General features: G+C 45.4%; 2 pseudogenes; one reads left to right on the top strand and one right to left on the bottom strand.

The window, feature by feature from the left end:
* Nucleotides 1-13,541, bottom strand: part of LOC133095670 (tripartite motif-containing protein 26-like) — a 63,179-nt pseudogene that overhangs the window by 18,664 nt on the left and 30,974 nt on the right.
* On the top strand, nucleotides 10,200-12,223 carry LOC133094886 (cysteine-rich protein 1-like; annotated as a pseudogene).

Raw genomic sequence — 13,541 nt, 5'->3', positions numbered from 1 at the left:
CCATGGCCTGGGTTCAAGGGTTCAATCCTTAGTTCAGGGAACTAAGATCCCACATGTGGTGGGGCGTGGCCAAAAAAAAAAAAAGTGAATTTAAGGATGATTTAGGAAACAAAAGAATTTTTATTTATTTTTTTAAGTTTTTTTTTATGAGGTATAGTTGATCTACAATGTTGTGTTAATTTCTGCTGTACAGCAAAGTGATTCAGTTATACATATGTATATACATTCTTTTTCATTTTCTTTTCCATTATGGCTTATTAAGGAAAGATAAAAATTTTAATGCATCAACCAGAATGTTTTAAAGCAAACCTGCTTTTTCTTTTCTGCAAGTAAGTTGTGGTGAAAATAATTATATTGCAGTTTGCTACAGTAGTCTCCATCACTGCTAAGTTATACCTCAAAGCAAATGTCAACATAGTGGAAAGTCAAATAATATCTTAGTAATGCTATGAAAGTAGGTTTCACCTCGTGGATCTCAGGAAAGGGTCTCAGTGACTTCAAGGGTTCCACAGATCACACTCTGAGAACTGCTGTTCGAATAAACCTGGGAAAATCTCCTAACTGACCCTTGCCTTTGCCTCCTCTTCGTTTTGGAGAATCCCTCTCCCTGAGCTGGACTCCCTGCCTCCCCACACTTAGCTGAGGGCCCTGCCCCTGGGCTCCTCTAGGAGAGAACTCACCCCCTAGAAAGTGATGCCAGAGAGTGTCCTCAGTCTGGGAAGGGAGGTAGGGGGACAGGTGTTTCCCCTTTGGACCTGGGAACAGTTTGTGCCTGAAAGCACCACACCCACTCATAACCTAGTTTGGTTTCGTTACACACCAGCTAAGTATGTATTCATATCCCAGACAGAAATCTGACATCGTCTCTAAGAGAAATAATATTGGCCCTTTCATGGGTCCAGTATATCTGACTTGAGGCCCAGAAAGCATGAAGAGCAGTCCTGCCCAATAGAATGCTCTGTGGTGAAGGAATTGTTCTATATCTGTACTGTCAAAATCAGGCAGCCACTAGCTACAGGTGGCTATTTAGCACCTCAAAAGTGGCTATTGTGCTGAGCACCTTAATGTTATTTGGTTTAAATAGCCATATGTGGCTAGTAGCTAGCCTATTGGGCATTGCATATTTATAATGTTCTTAGTTTCCGGTCTCTTCCCCCAAAAAGATACTGAGTGACTCATAGGTTGATGCATATTAAAATAACCTTCATATGGAAACCATGGACTTGTCTATGTGGGTCTTAGATAGATCCTTAAAATGCAGCATGCGCAGAAAGTTTCGTTAACATGTATTTTAACAACTAGAGTGTTCAGACATTAAGGACACCATGGTTTATCACCTTAAGGTCATATGTGTTCAAAACTGCCCATCGCTGGAGCTAATTCTTGTCTTTATTACCTTGAGCTCTTGTTGTTCTTTTCATTAACCTGGTAAACATAAGCAGACAATGAAGTCTTCACTTAGCCCAAGAGAAAGTATTTACTAAACACAACATATATCAAATACCTTGTAGGACCTGTACATACTTGTAAAATCATAAAGCAGGAGATGTAAACCTTAGAATCTACCACCTTAGAATTCTTTACTGACTGCTCCTGCTATTCGTTCCCCCCAAATTCAATCAATTCTGTTTCCCTTCACCCTTGGACCCCTCTCTCCTAGACAAAAAAAATACATGAATTTTTTACACTTGGGGAATGAAGAGTTGTATGGCCCAAAGATGAAAAACCACTAAAAAATCATAAATTTTCTCTATGTCAACCAGACATTCACAAAGATACTAACTCATGCCCCTATCAAACTCAAAGACAAAAAATTGACAAACAGGTAGCAATGTTTTTCAGCCAAAGACCACCAGGAGAAAATCTGTGGGCAAACAAGTTGGATTTATTACTGGATGCAGCGAGGAGGGAGATGACACACCATCGGGGACCATGGTGTCTTAGTGTGAGGTGTTAGATAGAACATATACAGGATGTGGGCTCTGGTTGGGTGATTTTGAGGAGGGCGTATGGAAGGGCGGCTCACTCTAGATTGGGTGTTGTCAGGAAGTGGGGGCAATTCTATGACTGGGCATGTCAGTGAATCTTCCCCGTAGGGAGGGAAGACTAGAGTGAGGATGCAGCTGTAATTGGAAAGAAGCCGTGGTTGCTGGTATCAGCACAGGGAGAGGTTTGATACATTGTGAGGTGCACAGTGCTGCCTTGTTTGGTCTGTGCTTGGACAAAATGATGTTGTGGTCTTGTTTTGTCTCACTGTATCATGGTCTCAGGTGTCCTTGTCTGATGTTGATGTTCTGTGAGGTGACATATGTCCAACAGGAGAAGAACACAGCTGCGTGGTGAGCACCAGCCCAGCTTCTGACAACGCTGAGGCCTAAGGTAAATGTCAGACCAGTTTCTGATGTTGGAGGCTGCTTTGTCCTTCCTGAATTCAGTGTCTTAAAGTAACTAAATCCCAAACAAAACATAACTAAAGTGTATTAGAAAACAATTTGGAAAATAAGAAATGCAAATGTCAAACAAATATATAACAAATAAATGTAAAGAAAAATGCAAATGTGGAATAAGAAATGGGAATAAATTAAAATCTATCATCTTGGCAAAGATAATAGTATGAGGAGAGTGTTGACAGGAATTTAGGGAGAATATACTGTCATAAAGATTGATGGGATTGAAAACTGGTACAAAAATTTTAAAGGTCACTATGCAAAACATCTCAATTTCAGTATATTTACATTTAAAAAAATTTTTTATTTTGTATTGGTGTATAGGTAATTTACAATGTTGCGGGGTGTTTTGTTTTTTAGGTGTACAGCAACTTGACTCACTTATGCATAGACGTATACATGTCCTTTTTTGGGTTCTCTTCCCATATAGGTTATTGTAGAGTGTTGAGTAGGGTTCCTTGTGCTATACAGTGGGTCCTTGTTGATTATTTTATAAATAGTAGTGTGTATATGTTCATCTCAACCTGCTCATTTATCCCTGCCCACCACCTTTCCCTTTTGGTAAACGTTAAGTTTCTTTTCTAAGTCTGTGAGGCTGTTTCTCTTTTGTAAAGAAGTTCATTTGTATCCATTTTTAGATTCCACCTGTAAGTGATATCATAGGATACTTGTCTTTTCCTGTTTCACTTCCTTCCTTGTGGCTGGAAATGGCATTATTTCATCCTTTTTATGGCTGAGTAATATTCCATTGTGTATATGTATCCTATCTTCATTATGCATTCATCTGTCCTTGTACACTTAGGTTGCTTCCATGTCTTGGCTATTGTACATAGTGCTGCCATGATCGTTGGGGTGCACGTGTCTTTTAAAACTACGGTTTTCTCCGGATCTAGGCCCAGGATTGGGATTGCTGGGTCACATGGTACTTCTATGTTTACTTTTTTAATGAACCTCCATACTGTTCTCCCTAGTGGATGTACCGATTTACATTCCCACCAACAGTGTAGGAGGGTTACCTTCAATATGTTTACATTTTGACATAGAAATTTCTCTTTCAGAAATTTATCCTGCGAAGATAATCACACATGTTCTCAAAAATATATATTCAAGGATGTTTCTTGAATTGTGGTTTATAAAAGCAAGGAATGGGAACAATCTAAATGCTATAGTCATTGTAATGATGGTAACTATGAATAGGGGAACAATTAATAAGAATTAAAGCAATAATGCCATGTGATTTACATAGTGGGTCAAATTTATTCCTCAAAGCAAACCCACGAGGGGACTTCCCTGGTGGTCCAGAGGCTAAGACTCCGAGCTCCCAATGCAGGGGGCCCGGGTTCGATCTCCGGTCAGGGAACTAGATCCCGCATGCCGCAATGAAGACCTGGCGCAGCCAATAAAGAAATAAATTAATTAATTAAAAAAAAAAAGCAAACCCATGAGGCACCCGACATGTGATCCCTTTGTACAGACACAGAGAGAGAGACTCAGAGAGGGGAGACACAGAAGGGGAGACTCAGAGAGGTTAAGGAGTGCATATTTCAAGGCCACCTTGAATCAGGATCTGGAGACACTGGAGAAAAAATGAAGAACAACAGTTAGGACCTTGGTGATGTGCGACAGGCACTGTGGTGAGGGAGATGGACAGAAATGACAAAGATAAATGTAAATCACTACTGAGCTAAGTGCTGTGAGGAAGAAGTTCATGATATCATGAAAGTAGATAACCAAGAGACCTGACAGCTCCCTTACCACTATTATCAATAATATTTGAAAGATGTAAAAGATATACGGTATATAAAACAAAAACAGAATTCTATACAATTATATAAAATCATAGAACCAAAAAGGGCTCTTTGAAATTAAAAATAATGTCATAGAAGTGTATAATTCAGTAGATGAATTGAAAAATTACAGTCATACTCACAGTAAGTAAGAGGAATAGAGAAGTAATGGCAAGGAGGAGAGAAGACCTATAATAATATTCCTCTATCAATCAAGAGATTCCAGCGAGTAAGCAATACAAGTTTCAAAAATAAGGGAGAGTAGGAAATAATAAAAAAATTTTTCAAGAAAACCTCTCGTAGTTTACAGCAAAAATTTACATCTGGAGTGACCTAAGCAAACTCTTACTGCAGTAGATAAAAACAGACCGACACTAAGAAACATCACAGTGAAATTGCAGAAAGGATGGAAAAGAAGAGACCTTGAAAACTTCAAGAGGCAAAAAACATGGGCCTGGAGGCTAGAAGACAGTGAAGCAATGCCTTCCGAATTCTAAGGAAAAAAATCAGCATTTCCAACACAGAGTTTTATATTGAGTCAAGATGAGAGGAAGTCCTAGGGTAGCCTAACACATTTCAGAGTTACAATGTTTTCCTTTCCATGTTCCCTCCTTCAGGATACTGTTAGACAAAGTGCGGGGGAAATGATGGAGAAAACCAACAACAGGGAAACATGGGATCCAGGCAACAGGGAAGCCTTGTAAAATTATACAGTAGGAGATAGAGGCAGAGGGCTGCCCAGAATGAGGCGAAGGAGATCCGGGACGTCAGCCCTGCCCCAGGTGTGCAGGGAACCAGTCTCCGTGTGGCAGCACTGAGGGCTGTGGGAGAGTGTGTGCAAAGAGGTGAAGTTGGTGGAATATCCGATGTGCTTGAATGTATTCAGAAAGACTTAGATTCTGCACAGAGTTTTAGAATGATTTAAACTGAGTACAACATGGGGCTTCCCTGGTGGCGAAGAGGTTAAGAATCCGCCTGCCAGTGCAGGGGACAAGGGTTCGAGCCCTGGTCCGGGAAGATCCCACGTGTTGTAGAGCAACTAAGCCCGTGTGCCACAACTACTGAGCCTGCGCTCTAGAGCCTGTGAGCCACAACTACTGAGCCCGCCTGCGGGAACTACTGAAGCCCGCGCACCTAGAGCCCATGCTCCGCAACAAGAGAAGCCACCACAATGAGAAGCCCGCGCACCGCAACAAAGAGTAGCACAGCAACAAAGAGTAGCCCCGCTCGCTGCAACTAGAGAAAGCCCGCGTGCAGCAACGGAGACCCAAAGCAGGCAAATACACTAAAAAAAGAAAAATGAGTACAACAAAAGTAAGATATTATTTATTCCAGCGAAATCTTAAATATCCATTCAAGAAAAGTAATCATAGTCTACTAAATGCTCACTTGTGACTAGCATTTCCATCATCAAAATAATGCAAATATTGCACACCGAGCTAATCAAAATTACAAAACTGATAGATTTATGATTATAAATTATAACTCTTTTGGGAAGACAGGGGTGTGTGAAAGAAAAACCAGTTAACTAAAGATGATACATAAAACTGAAAGACAAAGGAGTATTAAAGGCATGCTTTTTAGAGACATAGAAGAAACAATTAGAGAATCAGCTTAAGAACTAAAACAGCTTCTCTCTGAGATTCAAGAGATGGGGGACATGGAAGATTGGGGACATCGGTCTAGATATCAAGTCTTGTAGAAGTATTTTACTTTTTAAAACTATGTGCATATATCCATTAGCTAAAAATAAAAAGACAACCTAGTAGATGAGAGAATGGCCTTTGGCCTTAGGAATTGTTCTGTTAAGAAGAGTCATAGAAATGGAGCAGTAGTTGGAAGGAAACTGTACACAGAGTGGTGGATGTTTATGGGAAAATTTTGTTTTGATTTATTTAGTTTTGTTTGATTAATTTTCATGGGAGGAATTGCAGCATGTTTGTAGGCAGGGATGAAGGAGCAGTAGAGAGTGGGAAACTGATGACACAGGGGAGGATGGAGTCGGATCCTGTACCGACGCTGAGGGGCAGCCTTAGACAGGAGGGGACCATCCATCATCACTAGTGGGAAGGTGAGGATACAGGTGCAGATGTGGGAATAGGGGAGGAAGAGGATGTAATTCTCACCTGAGTCCTTTTTTTTCCTGAGTGAAAAAAAAAAAAGCTCATCATTAAGAACAGGGAGTGTGGGGTGAGTGGAGGGGTCTGAGGGGAAAGGAGAAAATGAGAAATAGCCCTCTCAGGGGTGTGAGAGTGAGCTGACTGGGAAATGGCATCTGGAGAGTGCAGGGTGGGGGCCACTGAGGTCTGGGCTGATCAGCTTAGAGAAATTTCCAGCTCTTGGCCAACAACAGGAGGATGTATAAGAAACTAAAGAAAAATGCAACAAAATATCTCCAAATGTGAGGATTACATTCTTTTCACTTTGTCATTTATCACTTTCAACACTTTATTACTTGTTTTACAGTGAACATACATTATATGCTATATTATACGTTACACATATACATCATAATAAGAATTAAAAAGCTTTGTTTAATTTTTCAAAGGAAGGCAAGTGGGCAGAAAAAGTGAAGAGCTGTGGGCACAGAGCTGGACGTGCTGGGCTCCGTGCCTGAGCTCTGGGCAGTGAACTCACACAGCCTTTTCTCCTTTTCTCAGGACCGTGTTTTCTTTGGAGGCCAAGCAGGATTTTTCCCTGCTTTTTTCAGTGTGGTCACTTATTAGGACCTTGTCACCTCTTTGATGCTTTTAAGATGGTTTGTATATTTTACATGGCATTTTCAGCTATTTTCAGTGAGCAGAATTCTCCCTACAATCGAGCCCATCTTTTCCAGTAATGGAATTTCTGTGGCAGAATAGCTCAGTTAAAAGACTTTGGGTGCCAAAGTAGAGAATGTGTGTCCTAATGCATGATCTGAAGAGGATCTGTCAGGTGTTTTACAAGTGCAAGGGATTTTAATGTAATTTTTGAAAGCATAGTTACCTACACAGAAGGGAATTGAAAAGGTACTCAAGGGTATACAAAATAAATAATTCATGTTCTCCCTCTCATCCCCCATTTGCCCAAGTCCTCTACTTGGAAACCATTGCAGTTGGCAATTTCTCATTTTTCTTCTCCCCAAATATATCTATGCCTTAATGAATACTGTTATGTCAGTAGAAGAGCTCAGGCCACAGACTGGGAGAAATTATTTGCAAATCCACATATCTGATGAAGGACTTGTTTTAGAATATACATAGAACGCTTAAACTCAATAATATGAAAACAATTTAAAAATGAAGGAAAGTCTGAACAGACACCTCTTCAAGAAGATCTATCAATGGAACTGCATATGAAAAGATGCTCAACATCTTATATTATTAGGAAATGTAAATTTTAAAAAGTGATGGGGCTTCCCTGGTGGCACAGTGGTTGAGAATCTGCCTGCTAATGCAGGGGACACGGGTTCGAGCCCAGGTCTGGGAAGATCCCACATGCCGCGGAGCAACTAGGCCCGTGAGCCACAATTACTGAGCCTGCGCGTCTGGAGCCCGTGCTCCGCAACAAGAGAGGCCGCGATAGTGAGAGGCCCGCGCACCGCGATGAAGAGTGGCCCCCGATTGCCACAACTAGAGAAAGGCCTCGCACAGAAACGAAGACCCAACACAGCCAAAAAAAAAAAAAAATAATAATAATAAAAAAAAGAAAAGTACTAAGTTCTTTCCTTAAAAAAAAAACAAAAAAACAATGATGTATCATCACACCTGTGAGAATAGCTAGAATCCAAGAACTGGTGATACCAAGTGCTGTCCAGGAAGTGGAGCGACAGAAGCCCTCACTCACTGCTGCAGGAATACGAAGGAGCACAGCCACTAGAAATGATGGTCAGCAGTTTCTTATAAAGCTACACATAGACCCTCCATCCAGTCTACCGAGCACTCCAGTCCTCATGCAACTCATCTGAAAACTTACATATGCACAACCCCCTGCACAGCAATGTTTATAGCAGAGCGCCCCTCAAGTGTGGGCTGCACATAGTGACTTCCTGCTAAAGACTACAGTATGGAAAGTAGGGAAGTAAAAATAAAAGTTCACAAGGAGAAACCTGGGAAATGTACCTTAGCCAGGTGATAAGGTGAACTTATTACTGATAATCAAGTGGAGAGTATACACCCTTGTTGTGTGGAGAATGTCACTTCATCTCTGTGGTCTTCTTCCCCAAAATACTTTGCCCCAGTCAACCAACTTGAATAGAGGGACATTGTACAATATCCCTGAGCAGTACTCAAAAACATCAAGGTCGTCAAACACAAGGGGCCTCTGAGAGACTGTCACAGCCACAGGAGCCTGAAGGAGACATGATTGGGACTTAACACAATGTGTCTTTGATAGGAGCGTAGATCAGGAAAAGGAAAAACTGATGAAGTCCAAATAAATTCTGGAGTTTAGTAATAATGTATCAATATTGCTTCAGTAGCTGTGACAAATGTATGATGGTGATATAAGATATTATCACAGAGAGACTGAGCGTGGGATGTACAGGAACTCTCTACTAACTTTGCTACTTTTTTTGTGAATCTCAAACTACACTAAAATGAAAAAAAAATTAATATCTGCCAGAAACGAACAGGGAGTGAAATAGTTATCGACTTTGAGTTTTCCAGAGTGTTTTCATCAATGAGCTGGAGACACGGGTTGTGGAGAGAAAAGATGGAAACCTCAGACACAAAGCAGGGCTCCAGGGCTCTCCACCCCTCTAATCCCCGCCCCATCCTCGAGCCCGACCCCAGAGCTGCTCAGACAGCATCTTCATCCCCCATTGCTGACCAGCCTCCAGGGCAGCCATCTCTGTCTGACTCAGACCACAGCCCATCCTCTCCCTTCCCTGTGCTGAATAGGAGAGGGCGGAGTGGTGGCGCCCCCGTGTGGCCACAGTTGCTGATGACAGGAGACCTGAGCTCCCCTTTGACCCCCTTACAAAAGACCTGCCCAGGGTTTCCTTGGGCTCCTAGTAGTGGGTCAGTGCTGCGCACAGAAGTTGGAGTTCATCCAGTGTCAAGTTCAAAGTCTGAATTGTTACCCAGAATACATGCTGACACGGACCTTTTTCTCCCCATCAAACCAACAAGGACTTTGGCCTCAGGGAGGATCAGATTTCAAGGCCATTAACAGCTGGTTCCCAGGTCCAGGGTGGACCCCACAAACATACTGGGTGTCCTCAGTCTCCAGGGGTGGGACCTTGAACCCCAAGTCCTTGTCACTTCTTCCAGCTGCTGACAGGGTTATAGACTCTTCCTCCAGGGAATCAACTCTGGAACCTCCATCCCTAGAATGGGGTAGAAGAGGGGGAGGAGGGGGAGGGGGAAGGGGAGGAGATCCCCTAAGGTATCTGCCTATGAAGATGGGGAGGCTCCTGGAGAAGTGAGGAGAGGAAGGAAACAGTGACATTAGGGGATGGAGGCCAACAGGAGTGGAGGGGGAGGAACGAGAGAGGAGAGGGGCAGGGCGGGTCACCTAGTGGACACGTGTGCAGGGAGAGTGGGGTCTGTGTGGGGAGAGGCCCAGGGGCTTCTGGCCTGGGCGCTGGTAGAGGCTCTGTTTTTCACCTGGATGATAATTACATAGGTGTCAGCTCTATATTTTGCTGTTAAAGTATGCTTATGTTTTAGGTGTTTTCCTGTCCTTACAGGTATGGTATAACTCAAATACACATGGACGAGGGGAAAAGAGAAAAGGAGAGAGGGGAGGTGGTTAAAGGAATTCCTCTCTTCCAGAGAAATAACCTCACCCCCAGTCCTCACTCCACCCCACACACACATGATGCTGGGGGGCAGCAGGGAGACTCAAAGTAGGGAGAGTCCGTCCCAGCTCACAGCCCGGGGCTACTTGGACATCGTCTCCCTATGAGCTAAGACAGCAGGGATCACTGTGCCAAAAAGACTGGCTAAAGACCTTTGGAAAAAGACCTGCCCAGCTGGTGGCCATGGAGGTGGTTCCTGGAGAGCAGAGGACAGGACGTGGACTGGAGCCTGGAGACCACAGTGGCGACAAGGAGATCAGCCATGAGTCTGGGCCCGGGGGTCCCCCTAACATTTTCCTGAGACACGAAAACGACCTTTCCCCTCCCCAGATCTACAGGACCCAAGCGTCCCAACACTGTACCCAAGGACACCAAGCATGGCCCCTCCTGTCCAGGCATCCAATCCGCCACCGTCTGAAGCCTCAAGGGTCCTCTCCGCTCCTCCCCAGTCCCGAGAGCCCAGGACACCCCAGTGTCCTGCCTCTTCTTCCCCTTCGTGGACCTAATAATAGACAGGGACCTGCTGTCTGGATCCCTCAGGCCTCTCTCCAGCCACTTCCAAACCTGAAATTAAAGGCCCTGTGGTCCTGGACTCAGATCTAATTTCTGGCCCTGATGTTGACCCAGGACTTCGGGGTCAGGGGTCAGGGGAGGCTCCCCAGGGCCCCACAGGCTGCAGCTGAGCCAGGCCTCCAGCTGAACAGAATTGGCAGATTCTGGACAGAAAACTGGGACCTGGAGGAGACACATCAGCCGCATCAGCCACACGGAGGAGTGAAAAGCTGCCTTTTTCTCCCCTCTTCCATCCACAACCAGTAAACTTCCACGACACATCACAGGTGACTCTGCCCAACACACCAGGACTCTGGAGAATCCCACACAGTGTGCATGGAAAGGTGGGTGGACTGGGACACAGAGACGAGGCTGAATCGAGGGAAGAGCAGAGGCGGAGCCTGCGATCCTGTTCTCCACCTGCGGCCACTGAGCTGGAAGCCCCAGAACACCCAGCAGCAGCCGCAACACGACACAGGAATCCAGCCTTCCAGCCTCAGCAGTGCCCAGGGCCCCAGGTAACTAGGCAGCAGCAGAAGTGGGTCCTGGGACCCCAGCCACCAGCCCCTGAGACGCCCATGACTTTGGCCCCTCCAACCACCCACTCACAGCAGCAGAGCCGGAGAACCTTACAGCACAGGACATGGCAGAGGTGCCTGCACCAGCCCAGCTACCCACACCCTGCTCTTCCCCCGTGGTTCAGGGGATCCCGGACACGAGGGAAGAACCCACTATCCCAGGTCACCAGGCAGCGATGCCAGTGGCACAGGCAGCAACAAGGCACCAAAAACCCTGGAGGCACAAGAAGCAATAAGAGGGCACGGGACCACACCCCTGATGGGGGGTGGAAAGTGCCAACTCTCCCAAGCAGGTAACACAGGTAGGAGAACCCCAAACCTGTGCTCTAGCGCCACCTCCTGGAAGAGAAGAGAAAAGCCTCTGCTCTCTAATTTGTTGAATGGTTAGAATCAAGCAGAAAAGTGCTCCCCACTTCACCAGTGCTGGCAGAGGAACAGCCCAGCAAGCACACGAAGAACCACGGTAACACTGCATCACAAAAAGTAAAGGACAGTTCTCCAGAAACCAAACTTAAGGTCATGGAATACTGTGACATACCTGATAGAGAACTCAAAACAGCTCATGAGGAAACGCAACAAGCTACAAGAAAATTCAGAAAGGCAGTATAACGAGCTCAGGAATACTATGAATGAACAGAAGGAATACTTTACCAAAGAGATTGAAACTCTAAGCAAAACTATATAATTTCAGTGTACTTATGTGGCGCACTTTCTTTAAATTGATACCTAAATATTTTATCCTGATGCTATGACAAATTGAATTGAAACGTATTCATTTTCCGAGTCCCGCGCTCGGGTGTGCTCCCGCCCAGCCACCCGCCCCGCAGCCGGCGCCACCGTGCCCAAGTGCTCCAAGTGCGACAAGGAGGTGTACTTTGCTGAGCGGGTGACCTCCTGGGGGAAGGACTGGCATCGGCCTTGCCTGAAGTGTGAGAAATGTGGAAAGACGCTGACCTCGGGGGGAGGGGACACACTGAGCATGAAGGCAAGCCCTACTGCAACCACCCCTGCTACGGGGCCATGTTCGGACCCAAAGGCTTTGGGCGCGGTGGAGCGGAGAGTCACACTTTCAAGTAAACCCAGGTTTTGGAGACCCCATCCCCGGCTGCCCGCGGGGCCGCGGTCCTCTAGGCCGATGGCAGGCCTTCTCCACAGGCACCTGGGGCTGTCCTGTAGACCCCCATGCCCTCAATAAACCCGTACACTTGGAAGAAAACAAAAGAAAACACGTTCATTCATTTTCCTAATTTTATATTTCTGGCACAGAATTCTTAAAATCCTTCGAATTTCCTAAGTGATGAGAGCCACAGAGGTGTGTTTTGTTATGTTAAAGGTTGGCTTTTGGACTGAACCTAAGGATGGGGGCTGGTTACCAAGAGAAGCAACCATGTTAATAGGGAGCTGGAATTTCCGGTACCACCCCATCCCCCATGTCCTGGGAGCCGAGAGGGGCTGGAGGTTTCACAACTGCAATGGCCCACGATGTAATGAATCGCGCCCATGTAATGAAGCCTCCATAACAACCCCAAATGATGAGGTTCAGAGAACCTCCGCGCTGGCGAATACACGGAGAGCTGGGGAGAGTGTCCCAATCGGAGAGGACGCGGGAGCCCCACGCCCTTCCCACATGCTTGCCCTTTGTGTCGCCTCCGTCTGGCTGTTCCAGAGTTACATCCAGTAGTCTAGTAAGGAAAGTGTTTCTCTGAGTTCCGTGAGCCGCTCTAGCAAATTAATCAAACCCGAGTGGGGGATCATTAGAACATCCAATCTGTAGCCAGTCGGTCAGAAACACAGGTGACAAGCTGGACTCGAGATTGGCATCTCAAGGAGCGGGCGGGCGTGCAGGACTGAGCACTAACCCGTGGGGTCTGACGGTGCCCGCGGTAGAGACAGAGTTGAGTGAATGGGGTTGCAGGGGAAATCCAAATATGGGAATATTGGAATCTGATGATGGCAATATTAATGGTAAAGAAAGAAGGACGGGAGGGTGGGAGAAAAAGCCTGGGTTTTGCCTGCGATCATCTGTCTCCTGCTACACAGAATGGCCAGCCTGGGAGAGATGGGAGAGCTCCAGAAAAGAGAAGGAAACAATAGTTTTACCCACTGTAATCTTACACCTTCCCCCAAGGAGCTGAAATAGACACTGTTTGATTTCACCCCTCCCTTCCTAGAGTTGTAGACAAAGGTTCAACCAAGTAATTGGTGTCGACCTGTGCACGTGTACCGCGTCTTATTGCATTTTGAAGATACTGCATTTTTTACTAGTTGAAGGTTTGCGCCAACCGTGCAGTGAGCAAGTCATCAGCGCCACTTTTCCAACAGCATTTGCTCACTTCATGTCTTTGAGTGTTGGGCTGCACCCCGCAGGCCTACAAGGCCTGTGCTTGCCCAGCTT

The sequence above is a fragment of the Eubalaena glacialis genome, chromosome 7 (assembly GCF_028564815.1).
Source record: "Eubalaena glacialis isolate mEubGla1 chromosome 7, mEubGla1.1.hap2.+ XY, whole genome shotgun sequence".
NCBI classification, from domain to species: Eukaryota; Metazoa; Chordata; class Mammalia; order Artiodactyla; family Balaenidae; genus Eubalaena; species Eubalaena glacialis.
This window is presented reverse-complemented; position numbering and strand designations above follow the sequence as displayed.